Source organism: Bos javanicus, chromosome 26 (genome assembly GCF_032452875.1).
Source record: "Bos javanicus breed banteng chromosome 26, ARS-OSU_banteng_1.0, whole genome shotgun sequence".
In the NCBI taxonomy this organism is placed as follows: Eukaryota; Metazoa; Chordata; class Mammalia; order Artiodactyla; family Bovidae; genus Bos; species Bos javanicus.
Window position 1 is genome coordinate 30,333,401 of NC_083893.1, and position 18,143 is coordinate 30,351,543.

The window sequence follows — 18,143 nt, forward strand, 5'->3', positions numbered from 1 at the left end:
TTAATCACGTCAGGGACGTGAAGTGGACCGCGGCGGAGAGGGGGAGGGGGAAGGGGAAAGGGAAAGGGCGGGGTTCTCATAGGTAGGAAATGACGTACTGGGATGCGCCAGGCGCCGGATGTAGGTTCGTCTTATCTTAGTTCCGGCTTGGAATGGGGAATCCGTTCGTTGTTTTAGGTGTGGGCGCAGTCGGGCAAATCCTGAGGTTTCAGGGTGCTGAGTGGCGGAAAGAACCGGGTTTAATACAGTATTCATCGTAGAGGCTGGTTCTCAGAATTTGGTCCCAGCACCATCAGCATTGCCTGGTATTTATTTTTTACAGTAATTTATAATTTATTGCAAAAATAATGCACTATAAATACATACTTTCAACACCCACCTCAGACCTTTGAATCAGAAACGTTGAAGATGGGCGCAGCAGCCTGTTTCAGTAAGCCTTCTAGGGGATACCATTGTCCGCTCGAGTGTGAGAACCACTGCTTCATATTAATAGAATAGTAAAAGTCTTAAGGGCAACAGAAAGCTGATTAGATTGTGGCAGAACCTATTGGACAGTAGATTAGATTATTTAAAACCGATTTTGACTTTTCGAGGGCGGTTACACAGGCTGTGTACCTCCCCAGGAGCAAGAGCTGTGTATCCTCCCCTTTTCCGTTTACTGTTGTGAACAAAGGCCTTTCGTACCATTTAAAAAAAAAAAAACTGTTTTATAAGCATTTACTGGTTTTAATTAAGTTATGTACGTTAATGCCACTCGCAAGGGAACAGTCTCTTATAATCTTAAATATAAGCAGATTGTGTAAGCACTTAATGTTTAAAAACGTGTATTAAGTGTAATAATATATACTGTTGGACGGATATACAAATCTATCTAGAGATTTGGAGTGGAACCCAAATGTTTTCACTGATTATCCTTCCTACTTTTAAGCTTTCCCCTATACACATGTAATTTTTTCCAATTTAAAAAAAAAAAAAAAAACTAAAAAGACCTGAGACACTAAGAGGCTCTATAAATGCCAGGAAAGAAAGTTCCCTGTTTTGTTTTGTACACACACACACATCCCTCATTGAGTCAGAGAACCTGTAGAGATGAAACTAGGTCAGGTTTGTGGCAGTCAACTTGTAAGAATTGAAATTGCTGTAGAGGGCAGCCAGGTGTAGCTGGAATGAAGAGGGAAGACAAACCAGAGGGGATGCACTTTATTAAAAATATGTTAAAAACACGATGTAGTTTTTGACAGTTGCTCTTAATTGTATATTTGAAGAACTAATGCCAGGAGGACCTTCCTTGAAAATAAACTTCACAGCTGTGTAAGTTTGTCACATAAGAACTCTTCATGAACCCCCTAGATCAGAGAATAGGAAAATATGTATAAGCTCCAATAAAGGTTTTTGATAACTTTTTGTTTTTAGGACTGATTTTAATCTCTCCTTCTGTGCAACATAGAGTATATTTGGAAAGAAAGGTTACATTGAATGTTATTAGTTCTCACAAAGAGATGACAGTTGGTGTGCCAGGCAGCATTGTAAATTCTACACGTATTCATTTATTTTTCACTATGATTTGGTGTGTTTTTAAAGACAAAACTGAAGCAAGTATAAGCTTTGACTAAGCCTACTACTTCAAATAGGTGTTCTGACTTACCACCTCCTTTGAAGTGTCAAAATCCTCTTTCAGTGTCAGATTTTTCTTAAAACATTCTGACTCAAAATTTAATCATGTTTATTTTATAAAAAGAACAATATCTAAAACCTCTAGTTCTTTAAACCTGGTATTTATTTTATTGAACTCAGTAAGTAAATAAAATTTAAAGATGCCACAGCTATTTCCTTTCACTCCTAAAGAAAATTAAAGCATAGCCATGCCTTTGGAATGCACTAACTCTTTGCAGAGCGTAAAACTATGCACTAAATTCATACATTAATACATGTTGGTTAAATTGGAGGTTGCATTCTTTAGCTTAGCTTTTATTATATCCCTTCACTAAAGTAGCCCCAAATTTTCCTACATTTTTGCTATCTATACAGATGCCTAATGTGATGAGAGATGTGCACATAGTAATAATAACTATAACCTTTGCCCTTTTTAATCATCATAGGTGTTTTGAATGTTTACATGTGGATTTGTTACAGGGCAAGCTACTGACTTTTTCTGCCTATTGAGTATTTTGGGGGGTACAGTCAATTCAGAACATATCCTGGGATGACTCTTAGATGGTATCATCCATTTAAGTTTGATGGATAAACAACCTTGCTGATGAATGCAGTTGCTCACCTGTCGTAGCAATCCTGATTTGTTCAGTGAAATCCGCATTGTCTTGCCAGTCTTAGGATGTACATTTTCAGCCATTCTGTATTTCACGTGTACCACCAGAGAACAGAAGGCATGCCACTAAAAACAGAAAACAAGGACTCGTTCAGTTTGAAAAGATGATAGTCTAAGCTTTTTAAAGGATCAGAAATAACAGAGTCATCAAAGTTCTTCAGATCTATTTGAAAGTGATGTTTAAATGTACCCCTATTTTCTCAGTTTAACTGTACTCATATTTTCTCAAGAATATATTCTGAGGGTAAAAAGAACAGAAACAAAAAAGTCTCAAACATCACAGATTTATTGCTAATAGTAGTATTGATAAGGTAAGATAATTTTAAAACTTTTATGTCTACTCTAGATAAAGTGAATAGTAAGTTTTGTTAGTTAAAACTCTAATAAGAGGGAAAAAATATTAAATAAGAGGGAAAAAATAAAAGAAATTTTTTTGTTAAAAGTCCTCTGGTGTTAAATTTGAATTTTGAATATATATTTCTATATTTTAGAAGTAATGTTACCCTAGTGGAGTGTGCCCATATCTTGATATCTAAATACCACTCCCTATGAAAGAAACAGTATTTTTTGGAGAAATGATAGAGTTAGGGTCTCAGGCCAGAAAAATACAACAGTGCAAACGTGAGCCTGGAACATCTTGCCAGAAAACAAGGAAGTGCCCCCAAACTCTTAGGATCAAATCAAAAACTCACAGAACCCAGCTTGAGGGGACTGCATTGGCCAAAGATGAGTCAGTCTTGACATTAAAAGAATAATGACTATGATCAATTATTAAATCATTCAGTAAGTTCAGTTCAGTCGCTAAGTTGTGTTGGACTCTTTGCAACCCCATGGACTGCAGCATGCCAGGCCTCCATGTCCATCACCAACTCCCAGAGTTTACTCAAACTCATTTCCATTGACTCGTTGATGCCATCTAACAATCTGATCCTCTGTCATCCCCTTCTCCCACCTTCAATCTTTCCCAGCATCAGGGTCTTTTCAAATGAGTCAGTTCTTTGCATCAGGTGGCCAAAGTTTTGGAGTTTCAGCTTCAGCATCAGTCCTTCCAGTGAATATTCAGGACTGATATCCTTTAGGATGGACTAGTTGAATCTCCTTGCAGTCCAAGGGACTCTCAAGAGTTTTCTCTAACACCGCAGTTCAAAAGCATCAACTCTTCAGGGCTCAGCTTTCTTTATACTCCAACTCCACATCCATACATGACTACTGGAAAAACCATAGCTTTGACTAGATGGACCTTTGTTGGCAAAATAATGTCTCTGCTTTTTAATATGCTGTCTAGGTTGGTCATAACTTTTCTTCTAAAGAGCAAGCGTCTTTTTAATTTTATGGCTGCTGTCACCATCTGCAGTGATTTTGGAGCCCAGAAAAATAAAGTCTGCCACTGTTTCCCCATCTATTTGCCATGAAGTAATGGGACCAGACGCCATGATCTTCGTTTTCTGAATGTTGAATTTAAAGCCAACTTTTTTACTCTCCTTATTCACTTTTATCAAGAGGCTCTTTAGTTCTTCTTCACTTTCTGCCGTAAGTGGGGTATCATCTGTGTATCTGAGGTTACTGACATTTCTCCCAGCAATCTTGATCACAGTTTGTGCTTCATCCAGTCCAGCATTTCTCAGGATGTACTCTGCATATAAGTTAAATAAGCACAGTGACAATATACGGCCTTGACATATTCCTTTCCTGATTTGGAACCAGTCTGTTGTACCCTGGAATGTGAAGTCAAGTGGGCCTTAGAAAGCATCACTATGAACAAAGCTAGTGGAGGTAATAGAATTCCACTTGAGCTATTCCAAATCCTGAAAGATGATGCTGTGAAAGTGCTGCACTCAATATGCCAGCAAATTTGGAAAACTCAGCAGTGGCCACAGGACTGGAAAAGGTCAGTTTTCATTCCAATCCCAAAGAAAGGCAATGCCAAAGAATGCTCAAACTACCACACAATTGCACTCATCTCACACGCTAGTAAAGTAATGCTTAAAATTCTCCAAGCCAGGCTTCAGCAATATGTGAACTGTGAACTTCCTGGTGTTCAAGCTGGTTTTAGAAAAGGCAGAGGAACCAGAGATCAAATTGCCAACATCCGCTGGATCATGGAAAAAGCAAGAGAGTTCCAGAAAAACATCTATTTCTGCTTTATTGACTATGCCAAAGCCTTTGACTATGTGGATCACAATAAACTGTAGAAAATTCTTCAAGAGATCAGAATACCAGACCACCTGATCTGCCTCTTGAGAAATTTGTATGCAGGTCAGGAAGCAACAGTTAGAACTGGACATGGAACAACAGACTGGTTCCAAATAGGAAAAGGAGTACGTCAAGGCTGTATATTGTCACCCTGTTTATTTAACTTACATGCAGAGTACATCATGAGAAACGCTGGACTGGAAGAAACACAAGCTGGAATCAAGATTGCTGGGAGAAATATCAATAACCTCACATATGCAGATGACACCACCCTTATGGCAGAAAGTGAAGAGGAACTAAAAAGCCTCTTGATGAAAGTGAAAGTGGAGAGTGAAAAAGTTGGCTTAAAGCTCAAATTCAGAAAACGAAGATCACGGCATCCGGTCCCATCACTTCATGGGAAATAGATGAGAAAACAGTGGAAACAGTGTCAGACTTTATTTTTTGGGGCTCCAAAATCACTGCAGATGGTGACTGCAGCCATGAAATTAAAAGACACTTACTCCTTGGAAGGAAAGTTATGACCAACCTAGATAGTATATTGAAAAACAGAGACTTGACTTTGCCAACAAAGGTCCGTCTAGTCAAGGCTATGGTTTTTCTTGTGGTCATGTATGGATATGAGAGTTGGACTGTGAAGAAGGCTGAGTGCCGAAGAATTGATGCTTTTGAACTGTGGTGTTGGAGAAGACTCTTGAGAGCCCCTTGGACTGCAAGGAGATCCAACCAGTCCATTTTAAAGGAGATCAGCTCTGGGATTTCTTTGGAAGGAATGATGCAGAAGCTGAAACTCCAATACTTTGGTCACCTGATGCAAAGAACTGACTCATTTGAAAAGACCCTGATGCTGGGTAAGATTGAAGGCATGAGGAGAAGGGGACAACAGAGGATGAGATGGTTAGATGGTGTCACTGACTCAATGGACATGAGTTTGAGCAAGCTCCAGGAGTTGGTGATGGACAGGGAGGCCTGGTGTGCTGCAGTCCATGGAGTCACAGAGAGTCGGACATGACTGAGCGACTGAGCTGAAATGAAGTAAACAGCGTTACCTATGAAGAAACATTGCCCAAGATGCTTAACTTAAATATAGTGAAGCCTTTTGACCCAAATTCTAGTTTATATGAAATACAGGGAGAGAAAAACAATCAAAATGACCATGATGAAGGAATCAGATTCAGAATTTGTAGCTTACAAAAGCTGGCCTAAATCCTTCAGAAAAGTACTGTCATTAAGAAGAGTGGAGTACTGCTCTAGATTATGAGACAAAAGATGCAATAATTAAATGCAGTGAGTAAGTCTTGATTGGGTTTTGGTGTGGAAAAATGAAGCTATGAAAGAATATTTGAGGACACTTTAGGAAGTTTCTTTATAGACTGGATATCTGTTGATACTGAATTACGGTTCATTTTATTACTGTGGAATTAAGTTACTTAGGAGAATGTCCTATTCAGGTAATTAGGGACCGAGTACCATTACATCTATGACTTACCTTCAAATGGTTCCATCAAAGAATTATATAAAACGTTGGGAAACTCATTTTGTGTATATACACACACACACACATGGACAGATAAAGAATTAAAACATGGCAAAATATTTAACAGTCGTTGTGGAGGATGTATGTTTCTGCTCATGGTACCAGTCTTTCAGATGTGGTTGGAGAATTGTGTTTCAAAATTTTCAAAAGATGGAAAACAGTGTTCACAGAGTAGTTAGAATAGTTTCGGCATGCGTTGCGTGTGTTGAAGGGGGGTGGTGGGAAAAAGCAGCAGACAGGATAGGTGAGGGGAAATCTAGGAGCCAGCAGCAGTTTAGCAAGCTCGGAAGTAACACACGAGAATTCAAAAGCTTATGTGATTGTCAGAAACAGAAGGCCGCAGAAAGCTGGATGGGTCACAGCTTAGCAGAAAGGTGTGGGCAGTGGAGGCGGAAGCAGTCACCGGAGCCCCTTGAAGGTCAGGAAGGAAAACTTGAGAAAGAATTGCTTTGACTTCCCCACAGGCAGGAGAGAGTCCAATGGGCCTTGCCCTCTGATGTGGTGACAGGAGCTTTTTAAATTTTTTTAGTTCTGTGTGGCTTTCTTATATATAGCCTCCATCAGTGGTCTTAAGATAGTCTTTTAAAACCAGAGTTAATGGGATTCATCTGCATCACAGCCCCTGAAGGTACCCTTATTATCTGGGTGTTTCCCACTCCCAGATTCATGTTGCCTGTTTATCTATCTTAGAAAAAGCTTATCGCAAAAAAAGGCAGGAAAAAGCTGGTACAGTCCACATAACTTTAATCGCACAGTGGATAATAAAACAATCTTTTAAAAAAAAAATAAAGGATACTTAGACCTAACAACAATGGGCGGTAGGTAGGTGGGTATACATTCCCAGATGTAAAGAGGAAAATGGAGACAGCATGACTTTTTCCAGAAGCCAGAATGAGCCCCAGAGTTTAGCCACAGTAAGACTAGTGGTCTGTAGTTTGATATGGTCACATTTAGCCATTTTATTCGGAGAAGGCAATGGCACCCCACTCCAGTACTCTTGCCTGGAAAATTCCATGGACGGAGGAGCCTGGTGGGCTGCAGTCCATGGGGTCGCTAAAAGTCTGGCACGACTGAGCGACTTCACTTTCACTTTTCACTTTCATGCATTGGAGAAGGAAATGGCAACCCACTCCAGTGTTCTTGCCTGGAGAATCCCAGGGATGGGGGAGCCTGGTGGGCTGCCGTCTATGGGGTCGCACAGAGTCGGACACGACTGAAGTGACTTAGCAGCAGCACACAATTGAGATGGTAATGCTCAGAGAACCATTAGGTGGCAGCAGGGACACACGTATCTTTCTGTTTGTTTTGGCCACGGAGCATATAGGATCTTAGTCCCCAGACCAGGGATCAAATCCACGCCCGCTGCCTTGGAACCATAGTCTTAACCACTGGATTACCAGGGAAGTCTCAGACACAAGCATCTTTTGATATCCGATTTTCTTCCCTCCTCCCCCATTGATGGAGCCTTAGAGAAAGAGCATTGCCGAACAGCTTTGTCGGGGAAGAGAAAGGGAAAAATAAACAGCCAAAAAACCCCAGCAACTATGGTTTATAGCATCCAAGTGATAAAGGCCTGCTAGCCATCTGTACTCAACTCCTGTTCTTGGTTTTAATATACACATTTTTATGTGTACTTGCTATAATTTTTTAATAAAATAGCTTTATATCCAAAGTCCTTTAGGTCACTTGTACGCTGTTTACAACATCTCTCTGTTGTCAGCTTTAGAATATAAACTGAAATATAAGTAGGAAGTGTGGCTCATGTTGTTCGAGACTCAGGACACTTAATACATACATTTATAGGGACACCTTCATTCTCTGTGATTAGTGATCACGAAGGGCTCTTTGTGGTCCTCATAGGTGTCATGTGTTAGGGTCCTTGGGAAAAGAACTCAGATTTCTGTGCGGGAGGTTTACTGGGGTCTACCCTTGGGAACATCACCTGTGAGAGGTGACAGGAGCAGGATGGGGTAGAGGGAGAAAGGAGGAGCTGCAAAACAGTTGCAACAAACGCATCAAACAATCCTGTAGGAGCTCTGGAGCTAGGGTGACCCTACAGAGACACTCCCTGCCTTAAGTCAAGGGAGCCAGAACTTTATACCCACCCCGTCCCAAATAATCAGCCACAGATATGGGCTGCCCTGTGAAGGGGGCTAAGAGGCATTCAGTGGAAAGCTGTCAACCACTAACACTCCCGGCCTCTGGGAAGACGAGCTCCTCAGTCCTGAAGAGGGAATCTGGGCAGCACGCCGCAGCATCCACGTTAGAGAAGAAGGTGTGCTCTCCCCATTGCACCCTTATTTTTGGCACCTCTGAGGGTGCCTCTCTTGCAGAAGCTACTCATTTTAGAAGCCATGAAACCACCTTCTCATCTTGTTTTCTTTGTGTTAAAAGCTCATGGAACAATACCTTGGCTCTTCCTGCAGATGATGTTTGTTTTGAATTGATTTCGTGTGTGTGTGTGTGTGTGTGTGTGTGTGTATGCGCGTGCGCACTGTAGGAGAGCTTGCTCATGCTTAAGTATCTCAGGTACAAAGATTAAGGATTTCCATTGTTGAAGGATGCTCCAAAAGTTTTTGGCACGATTGGTGATCATTTACTCTGGCACACCAAAAGCCAATAGGGCAAATTTTATAAAAAGAAAAGCCTTTTAGGGTAAGTTTTTTTTTAAAAGGAGGAATAAATGATATGTTCTGAAAATAGCCTTTTTGCAGGCAGAAAATACATGATCAACTATTTATGAAGAAGTTTTTAAAATTTTCTATTTCACCTGACTTTGCCTTCTTTTGTATTCTGTGATACTGATGTCCTTATTTTTTTCCAGTTTCAGCAGAAGGAATCACTCCCCCCACCCTTACAGTAATTTGATTAATTCTACCCTCTCAGTGTTTTTTGGGGTGTATTTCTTCTTCTCCGTGCCAGTGCTGCAGACCTAGCTGTCATCATTTCTCACCTAGGCTGAGGCAGTCGCCTAAGATTGGGAATCCTTCCCCAACATGCATCTTCCACAGTTGGCTCCCAGATTGATCTTCCGCGTGCCCACCCTTCTGCATCTTCCAAACATACTCATACCTACTTGTTAACATCCCATTTGTTAGCCTAGCATATAAGGCCATGGGCAGTATGGCCACAGCCTGCTTCTCAGCCTGAGCGTGGACCGTGCTCACCATATATGAACCTACCCTTTCCTTTCATGCATTGCTGCTTTGCCCCTGGTGTCTGTTTTACGTCACATGCCTTTCCCACTCTCCTGCCTGGAAAAATGTCTTTAATAACCCAGTTCTGATGGGACTTTGGTGACTGCTCACCAGCTTTCACAGAACTCCTTGTTTCCCATGTCTGCTCCCTTAGTGTTTTGCATCCAGCAGCAAACACCCCGGGCTCTTGGTGTTTCAAATGGAGCCACACTTGGGCCTCAGGCTTCCCAGGTGGCGCTAGTGGTAAAGAAACCGCCTGCCAGTGTTGGAGATGTACCAGACATGGGTTCAATCCCTGGATCAGGAAGATCCCCTGGAGGAGGGCATGGCAACCCACTCCAGTATTCTTGCCTGGAGAATCCTATGGCTAAAGGAGTCTGCCAGGCTACTCTATAGGGTGACAAAGAATCGAACATGAAAGAATCAACTCACCATGCACAAACACAGGGCATCATGTCTAAGGGTCAGTGGTTAATCTTGTTCTTTGCATTGTCTACACTTGGCAAGGTGTGCCTGGCACTAGTAGAATTCAGTCTCCTTGAGAAACGTGGAGTTTGATATCAAAAGAAAACTTTTGATAGCAGTGAACATTATATTTGACTTTGGAGAACATCCTAAAGATTTCTTGTAATTAGCATTGTGGTATTTCTCTGACACATAGACTCATAATATCAGTTGCCACATATGGTTATTACTACAGTAAGATATAAGGAATTAATATTTTGAGGCATTTTCTTGATGGAGAGAAACTTGTGATTGATCCTAATTAATGATGTGTCTCTTTGCAGGGAGTTGAAAGTGATTTTTACTTTTGTGTTTGCTGCTAAGTATCTAGGTAGGAAAAACCTGACTGTAATTGCTTGATTATGAGCAATCAATGTATCGCTCTTTTTTGGTTGTTGTTTTCAGTGTTACTGAGTTGGTGGCTAATTTGATGCTTTCTCCACAGGTGGAGTGATCAGAACCAATTAAGCTGACAGTGGAAGAGCAAAACTCAGGCAACTGATACAAGAAAGTGACTACAGTTTATAGATATATGTGGCCGTTTGTTTTATGGTTTATAAAGAGAAAAATATCGAACACAGAGCACATGCTTATTTACTCTCATTTTTGCTGTGACTTGTAAAGTGGCCCAGGTTGAGCCACTTTACTTTTTTCTGTCCCATCTGAAAAAAAAAAATAACATATTTCCTGTATCCTTATAAGACAATCAAGTTGATGTGAATATAACAGCTGCTTCTAGCAGTTTGCGAGCCCAAAGTAAATGGTTGTGGGCTTTTTTTGGTTGTAACTGATGCCCTGTCTTGTTTTGCTTCGTTTTTCTTCGCATTGCTCTCGGATCTCTGTTTTATGATCAAAGGAAAACATGATGGCTTGCTTCACTGACAGGTAAAACAGCACCCTGGACCTAGGATCTGTAGTTCTAGTGTGGATCCTGCCTCTCACTAGCTGTGAGGCCTTCGGCAGGAAGACCTTAACTTTGTCCAGCCTCCATTTCCATTTTTCCTTTCAGTTCTGAGATTCTGCGATTCTTAGTTTATGGAGAAGGAAATGACAACCCACTCCAGTATTCATGCCTGGAGAATTCCATGGACAGAGGAGCCTGGTGGGCTACAGCCCATGGGGTCACAAAGAGTCAGACATAACTGAACAACTACACCATCCAGTCCATATACAATCACTCAGTCTTATCGACATTTCTCCTTCCTCTGAGATTCTACTGAAGTATATCAAAGCTACACAATCTAACACACATTAGTCCTCTGATGATAAGCTCTAGTAAGGCAGGGTTCCATGTATGAAATCCCATCTCATCCCCTGCCTCCATGCCCCCAACCTGGCCAACTCCCAGGTCTAGGCATCTGTTGTAGACTCAGTTCGTATATGTTGGCTGAAGGAGGAAGCTTAAGGACTCTGCAGCTATCTATTAAGAGTTGATTCTATTTATTTTACAGAGAAAAGGTCATTTGGCAAGAATTTTCTTTGATAACTTCCTCCTCCAGCGCATACATAATCTGTTGATTCATCCTTGAAAAGATTGAAAAAGTATGACTGTATTAAAATTTAAATCATGTGTACAACCAAAAGTAGCATTACAAAGTTACAGACAAGCCGCAGGCCATAAGAAAATATTTGCAGAATATTTTTTTTTAAATCCTGAGAATCGCTTCCTTTGTGGCTCAGCTGTTAAGAATCTGCCTTCTATGTGGGAGACTTGGGTTCAATCCCTGGGTTGGGAGTATCCCCTGGAGAAGGGAAAGGCTACCTACTCAAGTATTCTGGCCTAGAGAATTCCATGGCCTGTACAGTCCATGGGGTCACAAAGAGTTGGAAGTAAAAAAAAAAAAAAAAAAAATCCTGTGTATCATTAAGAAAACAGATAAATAACCCAACAGAAACAGGAAAACACTGGGGAAGAGGAGGAAGAAGAATATTCATGCCCATCATTCATATTCCTTGGGCCTTTGCTTCTAACCTAGTTTTAGTAGACCCCCATATGGGTCTGGAAAAGGCAATGGCACCCCACTCCAGTACTCTTGCCTGGAAAATCCCATGGATGGAGGAGCCTGGTGGGCTGCAGTCTGGGGGGTCACTGAGGGTCGGACATGACTAAGCGACTTCCCTTTCACTTTTCACTTTCATGCACTGGAGAAGGAAATGGCAACCCACTCCAGTGTTCTTGCCTGGAGAATCCCAGGGACGGGGGAGCCTGATGGGCTGCCGTCTATGGGGTCGCACAGAGTCGGACACGACTGAAGCGACTTAGCATATGGGTCTATCTAGAATGGGTTGGGTTTAAGCAACTCATCTGCCAAAACAAGGTCCAAATGCCTTCAAAACATTTTATTTTGCTTGCAGTCATTTCCAGCTCATCAGCATTATTGATTTCAGATTCACCGTGAAAAGAAAACTGTAAAACTGACACAGGGAAAGTGATTCTCTGAACTTAGAGGTCAACTTGAACCAGGAAAGATGGAACCCGTGGAAAGATTTGGCTCACCGCGCTGAACAGGTGTGAGTCGTGATTAATTCTGAAGCGATGCCTCTGCGTCAGCCCCCCGGGCTGCCCTCTCGCACATCCCTGATCTTGCTGCCACCCCGCCTTCTATCTTCCAAAGCCGGGTGGGCACAGAGCTAGAGTCAGGTGAGCCAGCTCTTACACTGCCCTCACTGGCTTACACCAGTCCTGCCCTCTGTGACCTGGTGGTCTCTTCCTGGGAGCTCCCAGACAATAACCATTCTCTTACAAAGTTTATAGTATGACCCCTACTTGAAAAGTGTACACATATTCTGTTTTTTCCATTGCCGAAGCTAATTACCGCATTAAGACTATCCTATAAATACCTCTTGACCTACTCTGAGTTCTCACACTGAATCCATTTAATAATAACACAGAAAGAGCCCATGAACCCTGGGAGAGGCAATATTCCTCAAGAGCATCCAGCCCAAGACACATATGGCAAGTCTGTTGCCAAGTCTCTGAGAAACTCCTTTAGTATGAGGGAGACTCCTGTAGGGTTCACTAAAACATAATTTAGATGCTGCAGAAGTAGAAACAGCAAAGGCATACCAAAGTAGGAAAATAAGTTGTTAAAAGCAGTGAGTAATGATGGCGTGTTCTTTTTTTTTTTTTTTTTTAATCAATATCTGTCCTCATGTTTCTATGTGCAAGGTGCGGCCATCAAAGTGAGTGGGTGACGCTTGTCCGAGTCCTGCGGAGTGAGCCAGTGCTGTGTGACTCACCTTCGTGATATCAGTAAAGCTCCAAGCCTCTTGCCTGGGAATTGACAAAGGAAACTCTATTCTGAATATGTCACTATTTGAATCTTTAAATGTAATCCACTTACCAGTCAACTGACAAACGTTCTCCATATTCTTAAGGTTGTTTCTAATCTTTCTCCTAATCACTTTTGCAGCCTGGCTGGATTTTATTGGGTTTATGTGTGTTAGCTTTGAGAAGGAATGGAAACACCTGCTTCTCTGAGATGATCATTATGTACCACCCCCTGCCTCGTCCCCCACCACAGCTCGGGTAGAGCAGAAAGGTGATCTCATAGGGTTTTTCCACACAATTATTCTGATTTTTAAAACACAAGTATGTGAAAGCCCCAATCATTGCCTCTTAAAATCCCCTTTGTGTTCAAAGAGGAAGCTTGGGGAATAGTTTCAGCAAAGTATCGGGAGTATCAGATAGCACTGATTCACCCAGTTCTGGAAACAAACCTCAGTTTCTTCAATCATTGGTTCAAGATGAGAAAACTCCAAAAATGTGAAAACTTCCCTTTGTAGTGTACTAATTTGGCCACAAACTAGAGATCAGCCTGTCCTCTGACAAATGTGACACGTGAATTTGACAAGTGTTCCGTCTTCTTCCACCCCAGTTCATGCTGCGCCCTTCTGGCTACATTGCTCCCTGGGTTCTCTATTCAAGTCTTCCTCATCTTTGGAGGTCCCACTGTCTCCTGGTAACCTTCCCCAACTTACTGGCTTAGAGGGAGCTTTTCCTCCCCTGAACTCTGGCACATATATCAGAATCTCTCAATTGACATTTAGTCAATTTCCAGGGTAGAGATTTTGCTGAATTCTTACTCCCACACTTGTAGGGGTGCTGGTGCTTTGCCTACAGTGCTGATGTGTAGTGTTGGCTGGGCATCAGGATTACCTGTGCAGCTTTTAGGGATTACACATGTCCCAGTCTCACACCACACCTTCTGAATCAGGCTCACTGCTTGGGTGATTCTGATTTACCCCTGGAGTGAGAGCTACCACTTTGCCATTATTGTAGGAATTACATGAGCTAATATGTTGAAGTGAAGTGAAGTGTTAGTCACTCAAAGGTGTCCAGCTCTTTTCAACCCCATGGACTAGGGCTCTCCAGGCTCCTCTGTCCATGGGATTCTCCAGAGAAGGATACTGAAGTGGGTTGCCATTTCCTTCTCTAGGAGATCTTCCCAACCCAGGGGTTGAACCCAGGTCTCCTGCATTGCAGGCAGACTCTTTACTGTGTGAGCCACCAGCGAAGCTCTCAGTAGAGGTATATTGACAGGCACTTTTTTTTTTTAATTAAACTCTAGACTTTCATTATCGGAGAAGGCAATGGCACCCCACTCCAGTACTCTTGCCTGGAAAATCCCATGGACGGAGGAGCCTGGTGGGCTGCAGTCCATGGGGTCGCTAAGAGTCGGACACGACTGAGTGACTTCACTTTCACTTTTCACTTTCCTGCATTGGAGAAGGCAGTGGCTACCCACTCCAGTGTTCTTGCCTGGAGGATCCCAGGGACGGGGGAGCCTGGTGGGCTGCTGTCTCTGGGGTCGCACAGAGTTGGACACGACTGAAGCGACTTAGCAGCAGCAGCAGCAGCAGACTTTCATTATAAATTACAACTTGAATGCTATGGCTGCTTCCTAGCTCCTCCTTCAGCCGATAGCTCCTAGTCCCTTCCTTTTCAACAGAACCTCTATATGTTTCGAGGGCTTCCCCTCCTCAACACAGTCCGCTTGCTTCAGGGGAAGTCCTCCCCACCCTCAGTGTGAGGTGAGGGCTGAACGTCTATGAGGTTAAGTCCATGGCTCAGGAACAGGTGTGTGACCCAGTTACGGCCACTGAGAAGCAAGAAGAGTGCTAAAGGCTCTGGGAAGGGTCTTCCTCTTTACTCTTTCTCCTGCTATTATCTTTGTTACTGGCAGCCACCCTGTGGTCTTTCTCTCTCTCCCTCCCCTTTCCCCCTTTTCCAGAAGGGGGAAAGAAGGTTTAGGATGAATCTGAAAAATCATGCATCGTTAATGTTGAGCAAAACAAACCTGAGTTGATCTCAATTTGGACTTCCATGTATGTGCACCAATAAATGCTTAATTGTTTAAAACAGTTCTGTTATTGTGGCTGAATTATCCTTCTAGACATACTTGCGTTTATTCCTTTGATCCCAAGTATCACCTGGCATAATGCCCTGTTTAGGAAATTGTCAATAAGCATTTGTTGAATGAATGAATGAATGCATAAAAGTGCCTATATATACAAGTACCGGAGACATAGTAGCCTAACAAAATCCCAGTCTTCATGGATTTTATATTCTAGTGGGAGTAAAACTGCATTTGTGGACCAGGTTAGCAGCTTCTCTACAGGAGCAAGTTTTATGTTTCCACTTCTTTAAGTACTTGGGTTCAACACTCTGAGTTAGAAAAGGAACACTTGTCCCGAAGAGTCACTGCTCAGGAATTCACCTGACCACCAGAGTGACTTTTTGATGCTAAAGAAAAAGGAAATGACAAGTGACATCAAGAAGAATACTTTGTTCCCAAGTTTGTGACTCAGAGGAAAACCTACAGTGCTCTTACTACTCTTCCTCAGCTCCAGAGTGTAAGACAGGAAATTGCAGAGGACCAAATGGGGGGTAACCATCTTAAAGGGCTAGGAAATCAGGATTTTAATAAATGAATGGAATTTGGGAAGGGAACACCAATGACTTACTGCGTGTCAACCTGTGAGTGTGTGAAAGGTAACCACAAGAGGTAGTGATCAGTTCATCTCCAGGTCTTCCCTCTGTGTAACACAGGCAAAGGGAGGGTGTCTTCCCCTTAGAGATTGCCCTTCATGCTCATGCTCAGAGGCTAACTCATGCCCAACCCTTTGGTGACCCCATGGACTATAGCCCGCCAGGCTCCTCTGACCATGGGATTTTCGCAGTCAAGAATACTGGAGTGGGTTGCCACTGTCTCCTCCAAGGCATCTTCCCAGCCCAGGGATTGAACTCACATCTCCTGCATTGGCAGGTGGATTCCTTACCACTGAGCCACCAGGGCAGCCTGAGTGCCACGATAAACTGGGGACTGGCCTTCATTAGAGATAGTTCATTATGAGATAGACCAGCTTAGATGTATTATTTGTGTATGCAATCGGATGATCTCATTCCTTTTCTGGGATAGCAAACGCTGGTGAGGGTGAGTGCAGCCATCCCTGAAGATTGGTGAGGGAAATGGCTAACGTGGGCCAGACGTTGTGTAGCAGGAGGCCTGCTGACCCAGCCGGCTGATCAGAAAACAAATGCAGACTTCCCTGATGGTTCAGTGGCTAAGACTCCACGGTCCCAATGCAGGAGGCCCAGGTTTGATCCCTGGTCAGGTCACTAGATCCCACATGCTGCAACTGAAAGTTCGTATGCCACAACTGAAAGAACCATATACTGCAACAGAGACAGGAGACCATGTGTGCCACAGCTGACACCTGGCCCAGCTAAACAAAAAATAATAACTATTAAAAAAGATAAACACCACCTCCAATCCACTGCCTCCAACTCCCCTCCCATCAAATATATTTTGAAAAAAAAAAAAAAAGAAAGCAAATTCAGAAGGGTAGGAAGGAGTAGAAAGGAGCAGTCTAGCAAAATGAGTTGAGGCACAAAATCATTACTGGGCTTCGTTGGTGGCTCAGTCAGTAAAGAATCTGCCTCCAATACGGGAAACCACCTGCAGCACAGGAGCTCCGGGTTTCATCCCTGGGTTAGGAAGATTGCCTGGAGAAGGAAATGGCAACCCACTCCAGTATTCTTGCCTGGGAAATTCCATGGACAGAGGAGCCTGGCGGGCTACGGTCCATGAGGTAGCTAGGGTCAGACATGACTTAGCGACTAAATCATCAAAGCAAAGGTAAACACTCTAGACCTAGGAAGAAGAGGGCTTCAGGCAGCAGGTGTCATTGAACCCTGACACTAGAGAAATAAGTCAAGGACATTGACTAAGGTCCTGAGATCAGGTCTTAGTAATTAAACTCAGCACCAGCTCACAGACAGGAGACAAATAAAGCATGACCCACACCAGGATAGCAGGTGTCGCATAGACCTGGTGATAAGCTAATGGTCGTGTAAATGTTCAGTGGGTCAATGAGCTCATCAAGCTGTCCTGTGAGATTGGCAGCAGTCAGATAGTTTTATATCCTTAAGCTCTAAATGGGTTTCCTTGGTGGCTCAGACAAGAATCTGTCTGCAATTGGGAGAACTGGGTTCGATCCCTGGGTCAGGAAGATCCTCTCAAGAAGGACATGGCAACCCACTCTAATATTCTTGCCTGGAGAATCCCATGGACAGAGGAGCCTGGCAGGCTACAGTCCATGCGGTTGCAAAGAGTTGTACACAGGACCCAACTAAGTGACTAACACTCTTACTTTCAAGCTCTAAACATACAGGTTCTTATGGAACTGGCAAAAATGTCAGTTCCGTGAAACAGAAAGGCAGTTGTAATGGAAATCTATCTCCCCCCCAAAAGTTGCATCTCATAGCACTGCAGTTTCTTTTGGGAAACCACTCCTCCCTGGCTGGCAAACCACGTGACTCAGGTGATGCCAACTCCCAAACACCCTCCCATCTAGGATTGGGTGAGTGACTTGGTTTGACTAATTAACATATTCCTTCTCTCTGGACACAGTGATTAGTTCAGGGAGGGCATGTGATCCGAGTTGGTCCAATGAAAGTCAATTCTGAGTTGTTGTTGTCGCCCCCCACCCACCCCCACTGGAAATACTGGGAAGGGGCAGTTCTCTTTCTGCTGGCAGAAATGTACAATGTAGAAAGTAAGCACAGCACTGGCAGGAGCCACTGCATGGAGAGGACTTTCCCACAAATGGAACCAATCCAGAGGAAAGTAGAGCCAATAGAGAGATGGAGGGAGAGATTAAAAGGCAATTACTCTGATGATTGCCAACATCTGCTGGATCATGGAAAAAGGAAGAGAGTTCCAGAAAAACATCTATTTCTGTTTTATTGACTATGCCAAAGGCTTTGACTGTGTGAACTGGACATGGAACAACAGACTTGTTCCAAATAGGAAAAGGAGTACATCAAGGCTATATACTGTCACCCTGCTTATTTAAGTTCCATGCAGAGTACATCATGAGA

General features: G+C 42.9%; 1 long non-coding RNA gene across 1 annotated transcript; it reads left to right on the forward strand.

The window, feature by feature from the left end:
* The first annotated feature begins 21 nt into the window (after positions 1 to 21).
* LOC133239399 (uncharacterized) lies at positions 22 to 15,177 on the forward strand. The gene is made up of 3 exons (XR_009733819.1): positions 22 to 305; positions 10,203 to 12,266; positions 12,927 to 15,177. It is a non-coding gene; the product is annotated as an uncharacterized LOC133239399 (long non-coding RNA).
* The last annotated feature ends 2,966 nt before the right edge of the window (positions 15,178 to 18,143 follow it).